The 15,133-nt window shown below is 40.2% G+C and overlaps 1 protein-coding gene across 3 annotated transcripts in view; it reads left to right on the top strand.

Annotated features, from left to right (window-relative positions):
* raph1a (Ras association (RalGDS/AF-6) and pleckstrin homology domains 1a) overlaps nt 1-15,133 on the top strand; it is a 65,300-nt gene that overhangs the window by 8,061 nt on the left and 42,106 nt on the right. For all 3 annotated transcript variants that reach the window (XM_053234528.1, XM_026912910.3, XM_053234529.1), the window contains exon 2: nt 10,681-10,748. The gene's annotated coding sequence lies outside the window, so the exon portion shown is untranslated. The remainder of the gene's footprint in view (nt 1-10,680; nt 10,749-15,133) is intronic.

The raw sequence follows: 15,133 nt of genomic DNA, 5'->3' as shown, positions 1-15,133 counted from the left end.
ATGTACTCCTGCTGCTTCATATCCCTGGAGTTCAGACTCACTCAGACAGGAGTGCTGGGTTTCGCTGTGTCACCTCTTATTTAACCTGTTTGGTAAGAATGTACTTGTAAACTTTATTTACTCAATTTCACAGCTCTAGTTGTGAGCTCCTAATTAGTGCTTTCCTTTTTTCTGTGTTGCTTATTAACTAATATTTTATGCACTTGCAAAATTCACAGATGCAAAATACATTTGTGGAACATCTTGCTGGATCCTTTTGATTTGCTTCCCTCATTAATTCTCATTAGCCTTAGTTTGTCTCTTATTATTGATGCTTTCTTCTGAGGTTGTATTATTAAAGGTTTGAGTGGAGCAACGTTGCTTGTGCTGCTTGTTACATATGAGAGCTTCCTCATAGCTGTGAGATTGATAAAGAGGTTGCTAGTAAAAGGGGAGTTTAGGGGGAAAAAATGCATTCGGCACCACTTTTATCTGGTGTTCAGTCAGTGCTGTCCCATAGTCTACTGCCCCTTAATCTCTGTACAGCAGGAAGCACACAGGAATTCTGGCTGATTAGGGAAATCTGTGCCAACTACCGAGTACTCACACGTTTTGGCTATCCAGCCTCAGAACAGCATGTAAGTGAACAGGGGAAGGACAATCCGTTGTACATCTCTGTTGTGCTATTATAAATGCTTGGCAGGCAGAGTTTGTTATCAGTATGTCTCTGCTTGTTTTCTAGACGGCTGAAGTTAGTGATAGAAATCATAACACTGATAACACTTTCAAATACTTTCAGTATTCAAACCTGCAACCATCTAGAGGCTGGCTTGTTTCTTGGCCAACCCCAAATATCAGTGCTGATATCATTTCACTGGAAATGTTACACCCCTTGTTTCAGGGCAGACAGGAAGTAACTATGTATGTGTGTATACACACGAGCTGCATTTGGATCACACAAATGTGTGTTTTTATTGTTTAACGTAATATGAGAAGACCACCAAGGCCTGACTTGCTGTAGAAAACTGTGGCCGTACAGGGACAAAGAGATGAAAAGGGAGGGGGAAAAGAGTGAAAACACAGCAAAGGAAGGTACTGTTTCTTATAGTGTGAGCAATTATCTGTGTGCTCCCATCTCTTTGTGCCCAAGTGCCTCCATGGCATTGCCTGCGTAATCAGTATGTCTCGTGTTGTTCTGTTCTGACCTGCTTGTTTTGAGCAAATCCACTCAGAGGCTTATCAGACAAGCTTTCCAGTGTGGTTACATGTACATACACTTTATAATGTGCCATTTTTTTCCCTTTGGGCATTTGCCATGAACTTCTTAAAGTATCCCTGGACATGTCATTTTAAACGATTAAAAAATTTATGTTGTACGCTAGTTTGTTAAATATAAAAACTCCAGGAAAGATGAATATGGAATTTGGAAACAACCCCATTTTCACCTCAATTAGACTAATATCAAAAAACAATATCAAGTTAACCAGCTGGTTAGTTAACAGCTGGACAGGAGTGTGAATCTTGTTGGTCTAAATGGTCATTTTTTTCATCAATTTATAGAAGAGTAGACATCACTATCAACACTGTTTTGTTCATTAGTAAAATTAGCTAATATTAGCAAGTAGCTAACTCCTTGGTAGTTAGAATAACTGCTGGTACACTAGCGGTTCTGAGTGATTTATAATATAGTATGCAGTGCTGTTGAAATATACCACCAACACTAGGTTAATTTGCAAACTGCTAGTGGACTAAGTAATTTATCTTAGTACTATTTACATTGCCATATTAACACTGACTTATTTCACAGCAGCCCAAATCTATAATATTGTTAAAATATACCATAACCATGCTTTTGTTCATCTTTTTTAGCAGGCATGGAGCTTCTAGGGCTAAAAGTTTCCAGGTTCCACATCATTCTTGAATCTCAAATATGATGGCTTGAAATCATTGAGCTTCTTTGCTTGAAGGATTTTAACATTTGCTCTGCGGTGACAAATTTGAGCCAAACATCAGCCAAACATCAAAATAATCACAATTTAAAAAAAAGAAGTTTCTGAGCTTGTTCAAGAGTGCAGTTTTTCCACGCAGTGAAATGTGAAAAGAGGTAGCTTTCCAGAATCCACTTAATGTAATGTTGAAGTTAATGTTTGGAAAATCTAGGCTCATTCCCCTTCTCCGTTTTTCTTCTCTCTTTTCGCCTGGTCGTTTTGCCTTGTCCTGCTTGGCCAGGTTTTCCAAGCTGTTCCTCATGTGACAAAATGAGCCTCAGCCTCGGGGAGGAATGAGTGGCTGGGAATCAGGATCGCTTACAGTTTACAGCTTTCCGTCCTCATCTCACCTGTCTCCATTTAAAACCAAGTGCTTATTTTACCAGCACAATATCAAAGGCTTAGAGTGCTTTACTGTATGCTGACGCTGCTGTTCCATTAGAGAGAGCAAGGAGTGCCAGAGGAGTCAAGGGGTTTGCATTTGTTTTTCATACTTTTGAGTGTTATGTTCTTAAGTTTTTATACTGGCCAAATAAGCAGTGCTGTATATCTAAGTGTGATTTAACCTGTAGGATTTCATTTAGTTTCGTTTTTTTTTTCGTAGAGAGAGAGAGATTTTGTACAGAACACATACAATCATTTGAGCATTACAGGCTTTCGTGCCTCTTTGCTGTTTTGACATGTCTGAAGTTTCTGTCATAACGCCCCGTTGTGCCAGCTGTTCCTTTCTCAGCAATGTTTTAAAGGAACACCACAGAGACCTGGGTCTCCATGTGCTATATTAACCATGATTTAGCTCTCTTCCACCCCCTTAGCTTTTTATGAACATTCGAATAAGTATGTCATATTTTGCCTGCCAACACTTCCTCAAATGACACAAACTGCTTAACTGACTCATCTGAGTTCTCTCTTATTTGAGTAATGCAAATCAAGGCTGGCTTAGGGAGTAGTTGGTTTAAAATTTCCTTGCTGTCGTGTGGGTTTTTATCTAGTACTTTGACTCAGATGTGTGTGCACGGGCCTGCATGCGATATCTCTAAAATTCTTTGTAATACCATAAAGGGTCAAATTTTGTACTTTTACATTTGTGTTAGCACTGACACATTTACAAACAGTCTCTCTAGCCTGAATTTAGACATCGTTAGGAGACATCCTGACTGGCATGTGATCTATTGGTGCTTTTTTAAGAACAAGCTCTGTATCTATTTAACCCCATTGCCATGCTTTTTTTTGTTCTTCTTTTTGTGTAGTGCTTATTTTCAGGCTAAAAACTGTGTTGTCTTTGATGGCGAAGATGCTAAGCTCTAAATGTACCCATGTCATAGCCTACCAACTTATAGGCTACTCTGTAGTGCATTATTTTAACCCTGCAAAAGATCCTGTTTCTATGATGGCCTAGGTATTACAAACTGGATAAAAATACAAATGAAGTGGTGCTGACAGTCAGTTAAGAAGGCTCCGCCTCCTGCACTCAGATATTGTAGCACCGAGAGGTGTCTTGGGGAGGAGTCGTATTTGTTTAAATTTTGAGTTTCAAACCACAATTTTAAAATTGCTAACTGCACCTTTAAGATAAATCTGCTATAGTGGGAATATCTGTCAAGCTTTTCAAAGCAGATTTTTCACACATTAAGCTAAAAAATGCACAAAATGTCTGACCCTTTAACGGTACTCTTTGATACTTCTACTGAGTAAGCATTTTATGCAGTATGTAAACCTATCCCATGACTTTTTTGTGTCTGACTTGAAATATTGTGATTAAGTAATTTCACAGCTCCCTCTTCCTAAATTTTGCATAACAGTAGTTGTTTGGGCAGACACGATTATTCACATTTTCTTTTGGTGACTTTGGAAATGTGATTAAGGTTTCTTCAATGTGACTAATCCCAGGTCTATCCCCACTTGCCTGGGGCCGTAACAACTAGTCTAAGATCAGTTGTCATGCTTTGTATTCATGGTTGTTGGATAGTGTATTACACAAAATCAAGCAAACTGTACTGTAAAAGTCTGTGTGCTATATAGTACATACTATGCTATGCTGTGCTATATTGTACTACGCTATGCTGTACTATAATAATATAAATTATTCACGTGTGTACTGTACATTGTTCACACATTGCAATCATTGCTTGTCATAGCTAGCCAGCTGAATGTCGAGCTTCATGCAAAGCCTTTTCAAGTGTTGGCTTCTCAACAGTGCAAATGTACATGTTTTGCTGAATAACATTCCAGTCTCCTCCTTCAGCCCTCTTCCCTAGTGCCAAAGTTGATGTGTTATAGTGCTGCTCATGTCACTGCTGGTACATTCCTGCCGTTGCGTGCACAGCAGTTAATAATCTCCATATACATGTTCTGAAATAGATCGCTGTGACCCGGTGGTGCCCAGTGTGCACAAACTCATCAACTGCCACAAGGCTAAGACAGAGACACATGCTGTCGCTCACACATCACATTGTGGTGTATGTAAGTGTGAAAACGCTGCTACTGTAGTGTGAAAGTTGAGCTGGTTGGGGAAATGCGGCTCCCTCCCTCAGGCTTCAGTGGGAATTTACTGTACAGGAATGTTTGGGTTGTGTTAGTGGAACTCCTACACGCTTCGGTTACCTTTCCTGTCTATCAAACAGGACTGACTTTAAAGTGTGCTCAGATTCCCTGCTCAGATCATTATGGACATAATAGTCATGTTGGTCATGTTGTTCAAAAACAGTTTATAGCCAAGTCTCACCCTTTCCTCAGTGAATAATCTTAGCTGAAAACTGTAGATTTGTACCTAAGGACTGCTGCTGTAATCACAAAAACTGACCTGCGCTTCTTATTCACAATATTCTCATTCTCACCGTCCTTTCAACACATTCAGTATTGTTTGACTTTGTAATATTCAGCATACAGAAGATGATTTATAATTCCACTGGTGTGGAAGAGGATGGAGTCCCTTTTGAGTCTGGTTCCTATCAAGGTTCCTTCCTCATGTCATGACAGGGAGTTTTTTCTCACCACTTTTGCCTCTGGTTTGCTCATTAGGCATCTAAATCAAAATCTACATCCAGATTTCTGTAAAGCTGTCTATTGTTAAAAGCACTATAAAAGTAAAACTGAATTGAAATGAAAAAGTAAAATGATGTTTAACCATCTCATGTCCATCAGTCCTGTACAAATAAAGAGGCAGATGGTCTGCAAGGTGATCGTTAGAAAAGAGATTGATGAAGTATATCATGGTGGTCACGATTGTCCATCATTCTTTTGGGGGCTTATCAGAAGTCAGCCAGAACTGTCACCAGTCCTGATATCGTGGCACGGCGGGTAGCATTTCCCATCACAGCACTAGGGTCCCGGGTTCAATCCCGAATTCAGCTTACTGTCTCTGTGGAGTGCTTATGTTTTCCCCAAGTCCATGTGGGCTTCCTCTGGGGTCTCCGGTTTCCTCCCACCTGCCAAAATCAGTATAGTAGGTCGATTGGCTAAGATAATTTGCCCCTAGGTGTGGATGAATATATGTGTGCATGGTGCACTGTGATGGACTGGTGTCTCATCGAGGGTGTATTCCCAGTTCATGCCGAGCGTTCCCAGGATAGGCTCTGGATTCACCAGACCCTGGCCAAAATAAAGGGGCTACTGAAAGTGAGTGAGTGAGAGAGAGAGAGAGAGTGTGCTACCAGTCCCTCTCCCCAGCAATTCCTACTCTAGGCATAGTCTAGGCAATAGATTTGCATTATGCTTTACTGTACATCTTTTCCTTCCTAATTCACTGTAATTAATTCCCTGTTTTGTGAGTTTGTAATCCTGAACAAAGTTTGTGCAAATTAAAGCCTGCTGATTGAGAATACCGAAGACAATTTCCAAGCAGATGATCTCTCTTTCTTCAGGATGGAACCTGTTTAACCTAAGCACAGGGTCTGTCTTATGGGTTTGCCTTGAAAACAACACAAAAAGCCCTGCATGTTTGCTCAAGCCAGCCAGGTTTAGTACAATATGGTGAAACCAGAAAAAGCAGCCTGACATGTGATTATGCATAACTGACCCACAAAGGAGAAACCAGCACAGACAAGCTTTGTGCTGGAAGTATATCTCACGTTGACCAGAACCATTCCTGAGTCTACATGATCCATGTCTTTACCTCATCTCCTTGTATACAGCTCACATCTGGTCCCAGACACGGCATCTACACATCTGTACAACTCTCTGGAGCTCTGAGATCTCCAGCTCTGACATGACTACATCATTGGCTAGTAAATGCTCACATGAGTACATGCCTCAAACAGATGTTGGGTTGTGCTGTTCAGCTCTGTGTTGGGATTAGGTGACCATGGGAATCGGTCCATTTTATGAGTCTAATTCAGAGACAAATTCCCGTAACAGAAATTTGCTACCAGAGATCACGTTGGCTTTTATTATGTCATGGCGTCCAAGAAATGACACTATACTGAGAGGTTTAAGAAGTCATTTCCAGAAGTTGATGCACACCTTCATTTGCCTGTCCCTGTTTTGCCTGTTCTAGTTTCCCTCTCATTTGCTCTCCTGTGAGTTTATGACGTCCTGAATATGCCTAAAGGTGCAAACTGTGAAGCAAAAAAAAAAAAACCCTGTATTTCTTGTAGAATAGAGAATCCGCATGAGATTCTAATTCTGTATCATAGTTCCCCTACAGTGTGTGAGAGCCTGTAGTCCTGCTGACCCAGTAACAGCTTCCAGGCTCCAGTGTCTCCCTACATCAACGTTATTAAAAGTGGCCCAAATGGAAATTCATGTAGGATAAGTGGGTCACTCCGGAACACTTTGCCATAAAGGTGACAACATACAAGTTGTGTCTGTGCTCAATTATTTTGATTGTAGGTTAAGCTTCAGTGAGTGCACTGGCTGGTGACATGGTTAGTTCTGCGGTGGTACAGAGGGACAGACACCACCACAGCTCCTCCCCTCCATCCCCCCACGACGACACTCACTGTCCTCAGGCAGGGCACAGCAGCCTCTCCACAAAGGAGCTCCAGCTTTGAAATTAGAGCTTCATGGTCTTTTCACTGGCATAAATGCACTCTCACCCAGCTGCCTGCTACATCTGTGAGAGCGAAGATGCTGAATGAATGTGCGTGTGTGTGTTTGTGTGCGGATCCTTTTGCTTTCATCAGCCCCACACAGTGTGTATTGTGTGAATGAATGTGTGCCTGTTCATGAATTAATCCGCTCCGTGCAGCAGGGACGGTGAGTAAACCTGGACACAGTGAAATGGTGCATGAGCTGAGCTGCACTTTGATGATTTGGGTCAGTAGTCGTTTCTGATCAGTGTTGCTTTGTGTGATTGTGTGTGACAGCTCTGCTGCGCTGCACAGCTTTGTCCTGCAGCAGTGGTACAGTGTAGTACAGTATTACCAATTATTACTGATATTGCATACTAGTGCTGTGCAATAACTAATATATAAATATCATGATAAGTCAGGACACAATCCGAGATATAACAACAATATCTCGCAATGACGACATTCCGAGATATTAAAATGTTAAATGTTAAAATGTTTTACATTTTTGAAAGTCTTTGCTTTTCAGCTTTACATAATTTATCTTTGTTTTTGTGAAATTTAAATAAATATATGATCGAACTCAGATTTTTTTTTTTTTTATTTAAAGTTCTCTTTTAACTAGCTACTACACTATCAGTCAAAGGTCTGAACACAGTTTCTCATAGTGTTTTTTTTTATTTTTATTTTTACAATTTTCTCCTATTTTAGAATAATATGGAGTCACTAACACTATGAAATAACACATGGAATTTTGCAGTGAGGAAGAAAAATGTTGAATAAATCAAAATTTTTATAATTATTAACTTCCTGATGAAACTTTGCGCACATATTCTCAACCAGTGTCATGAGAGAGCTTTCCTTGCAGACCCCAAATACACTGAGCAATTGTTAGCTGCTTCTCCTAGGTTCTAGGAAACAAACTAATTATAAATATAAAACTATTTGTTTTCATTTTGATTTAGAAGTAAATTTCTACATAGGTATTAACTTCACTATTTACAGTAAATTTACTATTATACCTTGTAATTTGACTGCTAGTGCATATATTGTGATATATATTGTGCAACAGAAATGTCTTCAGGGATCCAGATACATCATTTTGTCATATTGCCCACCGTTACTGCAGTCACTGACGGCTGATTGTGATATTAAACGGGAGAGCTAATATATTTCTCAATAGTTTTAACAATACTTTAATACAATTAAATTTATTAATTTAATAAAACTACTATGCTCGAGCTATGCATTACATCACAAGGTCACATCGATGGCATTATAAGAGTGATGTAGGGCAAACTATTACACACACTTACAGACAGATAAACAGCTGTTCCTGAATTATCTCACTCTCTCTCTCTTTCTCTCTCTCTGGCACTGTTTATTTTTTTTCTTGCAAGCTCAGTCTCTCGCTTCCTGTCTCTTCCTTGTTTCCCTTCTTCTAATTCATTTACATCTGGAATCAGGATGTGTGTATCAGATTTCCTGTCTGGTTAAGAGGACAGAGGCCTGTGGGAGAGCAGGTTCCATTCCAGCGTTAATCACTCAGTTTTATCCGATGTCACTGCTGTGAAGAGGACATGATGGGATCAGGGACATTGGCCTTCATTAAGTTTCCTGATGCAGCCAAGCACTGCGTTTTGATTTGAATTTTAAACGGCAGCATGTAACGTTGCTGGTGATTTTGTCATACAGAGGTCTTGATGGTGTAGTGGATAAGGAGCTGAGATTAGAATATTAGAATACTAGTGAATGATTTACAGTTCTGGAAAACAAGACATGCACAAAGACATCTGAAAAGAAATTATTATCCCACAGCAATTCTCAATCCTGATTTATCAGAAGGTTTTGATTAATTTTCTATTCCAGCAGCTCTGACAGTAGATCACAGGTTTATATACTGATGCGATACTTCTAATAAGTAATGGCTTCTGTAGATACGCATGCAGAGACTTGTATGGTGGACACATGCATTTAACGTGTAGTAGGAATGACTGTTGTAATGATAACAGGAACTAACTTGTGTCGTTCACAATCCACAACATTAAATGCAACTATAAATTGATGAAGTGTACAATATATCATTCTTTTATAAATAAAAAAAATTGTTCATGGCTAATTGCTTAGAGTAAAACAATTTAGGACGTGCTGATATCAATTTAATTCCTTACTAAACGCACTATATATGCAGGACAGTGATACTAGTGCCATTTAAAAATTCAAAATTTGAACAAATCCAGCCTCTTTTCGGTTTTCCCGCCAAAGCCTTGCATCTCGAATCAGGATATACGATATACAGTATAAGGCCTGATTGCTAGTGCAAGAGGGAGCTATCAGGGACAATGACTGATGGCAAATGGCGATGCTGCCTGCTCCTGACTGGTTGAGTGGTGGTCCACATTTCTGTTTTTCGCCGTTTACAGAGCCTGTGGCACCACAAGAACCGAAATTTGTCCTCTGAGCAAAAAAGTTTATTGACAGCTGCTTACATGGGAAGAAGGTATTATTTAAAGGACCCATTTAGTGCAATTTTCTTATTTTATTTTCCACTTATAAAGTTTGTGGTTGGTGGTTTATATATACAAAAAATTAAATAAAGCCAGTATTTACATTTTCATAACCATTTTCATCCCATGCAAGTAAACAAGCCTGTTTAGTTACAGACCCTTTAAAACTGATGCCGTTTTCTGATTGGCCAACCTCTTCAGATTAACTCAACCAGTGCAGCCCAATATATTTGAGTCATTCCTGAAACCTGAATCTGTCAGATGTAAATGTGCCCGTGTTAGTGACATCACAACACAGGTATTTAAAATGTACTCAGTTTACATGTATGCATAGACTGAGAAGGGGAATAGTCTGTTTTAAACTTTCACAATGTTTACATCCAACATTTTTATTACAAAAAACTGAGGAAAATCTGTTTTCCATAATTTCCACATTATGGGTCAGTGTGGTTTACACTAGAAACATAGTCTCGTCATGAAATAGTGTGCTGTAAATGTACTTGCACTGTTTTTGCCTTTGTGGCTAAAAAACATGAGCATTTTGTGGTTAGTGGCTGTCAAGATGACATGTAAAGGCAATACATTTTAATATTTGCACACTACATGTACAGATCTTATCCTTCTTTCTGGTTTTACCTCTTGACATTTTCAGCCTGGCAGCCTGATTATGCATTATGAAATGTAAGCATTTGGATTACGGCATGCACATACTCATGAGAGAAATCATTTGAGACATTTGCCTCTTTTCTAAATGACTTGCGCAGTTGTAAAGTGACAGCTGCTTGGCCGACGGGGAGCGGAAGTGCATGTGATAAGTATATGTACAACTGAGCCACACACACACACACACACACACTTTTCCAGTAGCTCATACTTTAAATAAAGGGATGCCCAGCTTCCAGTCCTGGAAGACCAGAGTCCAGGAAAGACATTTTTATGTTATGTGGCTGAACTTCAGGTTAAATTCTTCTGACTTGACTTATTTGGTCCATATTGAGCTTTCACTTCTACCAGCTTCCAGGTTTCTGCACAGTTCTGCCTCAAGCAGTTCAGCCAGCGTCCTGTAGACTAGAGGATTTACAGCTGCTGGATTTATGGATACTCTGCAGAAAATAAGCACTGAGTGGATTCCTAAAGACATAAATGAGTTATTGTTCATGGCTTGAAATAATGGACCTTTAATTATTTTTTTGGCAGGGTGATTGAGGGCTTATTTTCATTTCCGAAGCCTCTGTGAACTTGGATCAAGCACAACTCAACCAAAGGTAAGCACCTCTCAGCAGTGGCATTAACAGGTAAAGCCTTTAATAGCTTTTTTTATTATATGGAATTGTTACTTTTTATTACTGTTTGGTTGCTTCACAAATGTGTTGAAGGAAGGATGGTAGGCATGTCTGGTATACCATCCAAAGTTATGACGTTCTCATATGCTGGTGGTTATTCTGTGACATAAACAACCCATTAATTTTTAGACAAGTTGTGAATATTTCATACAGAATAATGACAGTTTTGGAAAGAACATGATGTGTGGGCAGAGTAGACCATTTAGAATCAACTTCAAGTGGGCGAGTTTAACAAAATCTCAAATAACGTCGGCTGAAGTCAGGGGATTTGGCAGCTTGCTTGCCAGCGAGTCTTGCTTAGGTGGATGATTCCATGCAAAAGTGAAACCATGTGGGGGTCGTACAGGGCTTTGTGAGCATTCTCCTCTGGGAGTCTCTGATGTTGCTGAATTACAGCCCTGTGCGTCTGCTGGCCTGTTATCACTGTGCTGCGACTGCAGCTCACCACAGATTTCAACGCATGTGTTATTAACCCCCTCCTGCCCTGGTAAAGAGGGAAAACCTCAGCGCCTTTCCCCTGCTATGCTTGCAGGGCCATTTCTTTACTGAAGCCGCCTGCTTTAGCTCTGTGCTAATGAGAGGGGACGTCTGGGTGCTTCACCGGCACGAGCAGATCACCCTACAGCTCAGCGTTCCTGGAACAGTAAATTAGGAGAGGTTTTTGCCTTTGGTCCAAGCAGAGGAGAGCGATGATGGTGTTTTTTGCTGTGTTTGCACCATTACCACATCACAAGCTCGTCTCAGATGGATGGAACTTGTGGTAAACTTTGTAGATGTAATTTATTCAGCATTCACTTGATTAATTTGGGCGAAGTATGCTTTCAGATTGCTTTCTTTTTTTTAAAGTTTTGCCTGGCAGCCCATTAGAACGGGGGGATATTAATGACAATACGTAATGCCTTCAGCCATATCATATCTAAATTGCTGGTTTAATGTAAAAAGGCAAACGTTTTACCCTCTGTAATTTCATGACTAAGTCAGTCAGGGCTTGTGATAATCACACCTTTCAGCAGTGGAGAATAGGAATGTCAGTGGCCTCAAAGCAAAACAAGAGCATTTGTTTTTCTGCCACCTGCACAAAAAGACGTAAAGTTTCTCCAGTGTCTCTGAAAAGGCATTAGGTTTCTAATTGCACTCGTTCTGATAGAAACAGAAGCTGTAAAATGCACAGCTCCCGGGCAGCGGGGGTTGTTATTCTGTGTCTGTGTGCTGTTCTTGGCCCTCCAGGCAACTCCTGACTTCTCACATGGCTCGGATGAGTTCAGCTGCTGTCTGACTCTGACATAAACTCAGTCACCAGGGCCTGTGTGGTGGCTGGGTCTGGGGTTATGTCAGTACTTGACTGCGTTCAGATCTGAGCAGTGAGTTCCCACATTGCATGTTTGTGGACGCCTGCATAGCCGGCTCCCTCAGGCGCATCTTCAGAGGGCCAGTTGGCATGGCAACAGTGTGGCCATTTCTGCATTGCCTGCAGCATTATGTCTGCATTGCCTCTATTCATATACATCATAAATCTCTGTTTGGGCTCCAATTGTTTTTGTGGTGAGACCTTTGGGCTACTTCATGACTAATGTGTAGTTTCTTAAACGGCAGGAAAATGCTTCGTGTTCATTCAGTTCGCTTATAAGAAGCAAACAAAGTGTTTTTTATGACTTAGAGTTTTATGACATAAGGAAAATATGAGTGGGTAGAGCAATGTTATGATAGAAATGTTAATATGTATCCTGGGTGATTTGGGTGAAGGAGGACAGCTGAGTGCACATCTGCATGTCTGCTTGTCCTGCCTGCTTGTACTGGCAGTCTCTCTCTGTCTTCTCTCTGTTTTATTTGTCCAGGTGATTTAAGTAAGGAGTAAAACACAAGGTGTGCTGTTGTTATAGGGAACTAATCAATGACAAGGTGGTGTGATGAGGCCAGACATGAAGCTGAGTTACTGTCACCCCCAGAAGTTGATTATTTTCCAATAACAGCACGTCCTGAATTGTTTTACTCCTCTCATACCACAGCAATGTGCTAACGATTACAATTTAAAATTTATTACCGAGCCACACATTTTGTAAAACCTTTTAATCATTTATAGTTACATTTAATGTTACATCCATGAGACAAGTTAGTTCCTGTTATCATGTGCATTATAGCAGCTTTAAATAGTTGCTCTATCACCAGCCTCTCTTTATTTCTCTTTCTTTAAGTTAATAAGACGCAGCTTTTCATGTTAAGAAAATGAAAAGCACAGAGCTTACAGTTACAAAGCACTGACACTGGAGACTCCTTCCATAAATATTAAATAAACATGTCCTTACAGAAAACCTCACCAAATCAACGACTTTTATTCGTTAAGAAACAGCATGCTTTTTAAAAATCTGTTTATTATTAGACTTAGATAAGATTAGATGTGGAGCATCCGCTATTCAAATCCCTGTGAATCAGCTGTTACTATAGAAACGATAATACTAGAACGACTTCATTAATATAAACCTGTGATTTAAATTACAGTCAGCACTATTGTCAGAGCTACTGTTATAGAAAAATAATCACATTCTGACCAGATTTGAGAGTTAAGCAGTGCTGTGGTATAAAAACTTATACCTTATTTAATCACTTATTGTCTGTGTTCTCCACAATAATCCTGTCATTACATAGGGTAAGCTAGCTGTAGCGCTAGTGAGCCAGTCTGGATGAGTTCAGACAATCTATGAGCAGTTTAAGCATGCCGAAGTTTGTATTCGCATGACTGCATTTTGCCATGAGGGTACTGCAGGTTTTCCTTGTGTATGCACAACATATTGTGTGTACGCTCTTGGCTGCTATTCGAAGCTTCTGGGTTTTCTTGAAAGGCGATATGAGAGGGAATGGCTAATGCTATTGATTTATAGTGCCGCATTTTATGTCTCGGTGCAGATTTAACTGCGCTGCTGTGTGAGAATAAAGAGCATCAGCTGGACTGGTCCATTCAGAATCATCAAACTGTAATGAGAGGCGCGGCACACTTTGGGCACTCCTGTTGATGGTGGGACTGGATAATTATATGTAATGGTAGCATGTGCACTGCTTGACTCAGCTGTTTCTCTAATTACCTGTTGGGGGAGAAGCAGAATATGGGGCACCCCAGTTTCCTTTATGTTACACAGTGTCATCTGTGTGCTTTCTAATTCAATCTGACATCTCAGAACCACCAGTTTTAACATCTCTCGAATATTATATGCTATTATGGAGGGAAGAGAGAAAGGGAGGTGGCCTTTTAGAGGTTCCCTCCCTTGCACATACATAGAATTGAGACCAGACCTGGTGTATGCTTATGAATATACACAATTAAAACTGCACATAAGCAATTTTTAGCGTCACTTGATTTAAAAATGGATTTAACCCTGGTTAAAAAAAAAAAAAGCTTTTTTTCTCCACTTTCAGTTTAACTGTGCTTAATAAATCTGTCATAGCACATGAGATGTTTTGATTTGAATACCACTGAATGTACATTAAAAGCCAGACAATGTACCAGAAATATGAAGTTGCTCAGACTATTTATCCTGTTCAGACACTGTTTCAGGCACAAACCGTTCTGGTCTGTGTTTACTTTGGATCATTTGCGGTGAAGCCGGTGTTTAGGTGTGTTGGAAAACCTTCTCTACTCTGTGCTGTTCTTTGTTAGGTGTGACCCCATTGCCGTGTAACAGTGAGAGTGAATCCAGGTCATCTTTCCTACCTCTCTGAAGGTCCTGGATCTGGAGAATAGCCATGTTCTGTCTCTATCTGTGTCTGTGTAGTAAAACAGGTACCAGTATTTATGCGAGTCCTCTATTACAGGCATTTGAGGTCATTCTCAGGAGTGTGTGCTTTCCTGGGTGTCTGTGCTCAGCTTCATGACAAGAGCTAATCAGCTAATCAGCTCTTCCTTTCTTGAGAACCCAGACCTGAACTATGAGCTGCTAAATCAGACTGAACAGAGATTGTGAGCCTCACTTACCCTTTGCAGATCAAAATCATGGGTAGCCTGGCTGTGTGTTTACTGCCTTCCATTCCTCCCTCACACACTTGAATTGGCAGAGCTGTGTGTAAAGCCTCTCTCCCATTGTGTGTGTTTTGCCAAGGCTGGGAAGGGAACCGCCATGCATGCTGCTTATTTCCAAAGCTTAGTTATGCGTGAACAATGACATTAGTATTACCATTTTCCATCTGTCAAGCTATAAGTGACATCCTTGAAACCCTTTTTATTTCCTGTTGTTATCTCTGTCTGACTTTCTGTCTTCCTCTTATTTCTGAATTTATTGTTCTTGTATTTGATAACTGGGATTTCACTGGCTGTACCT

This window comes from Pangasianodon hypophthalmus, chromosome 5, assembly GCF_027358585.1.
Source record: "Pangasianodon hypophthalmus isolate fPanHyp1 chromosome 5, fPanHyp1.pri, whole genome shotgun sequence".
NCBI classification, from domain to species: domain Eukaryota; kingdom Metazoa; phylum Chordata; class Actinopteri; order Siluriformes; family Pangasiidae; genus Pangasianodon; species Pangasianodon hypophthalmus.
The sequence above is the reverse complement of the archived record's forward strand: the minus strand, read 5'-3'. Positions and strand labels throughout refer to the sequence as shown.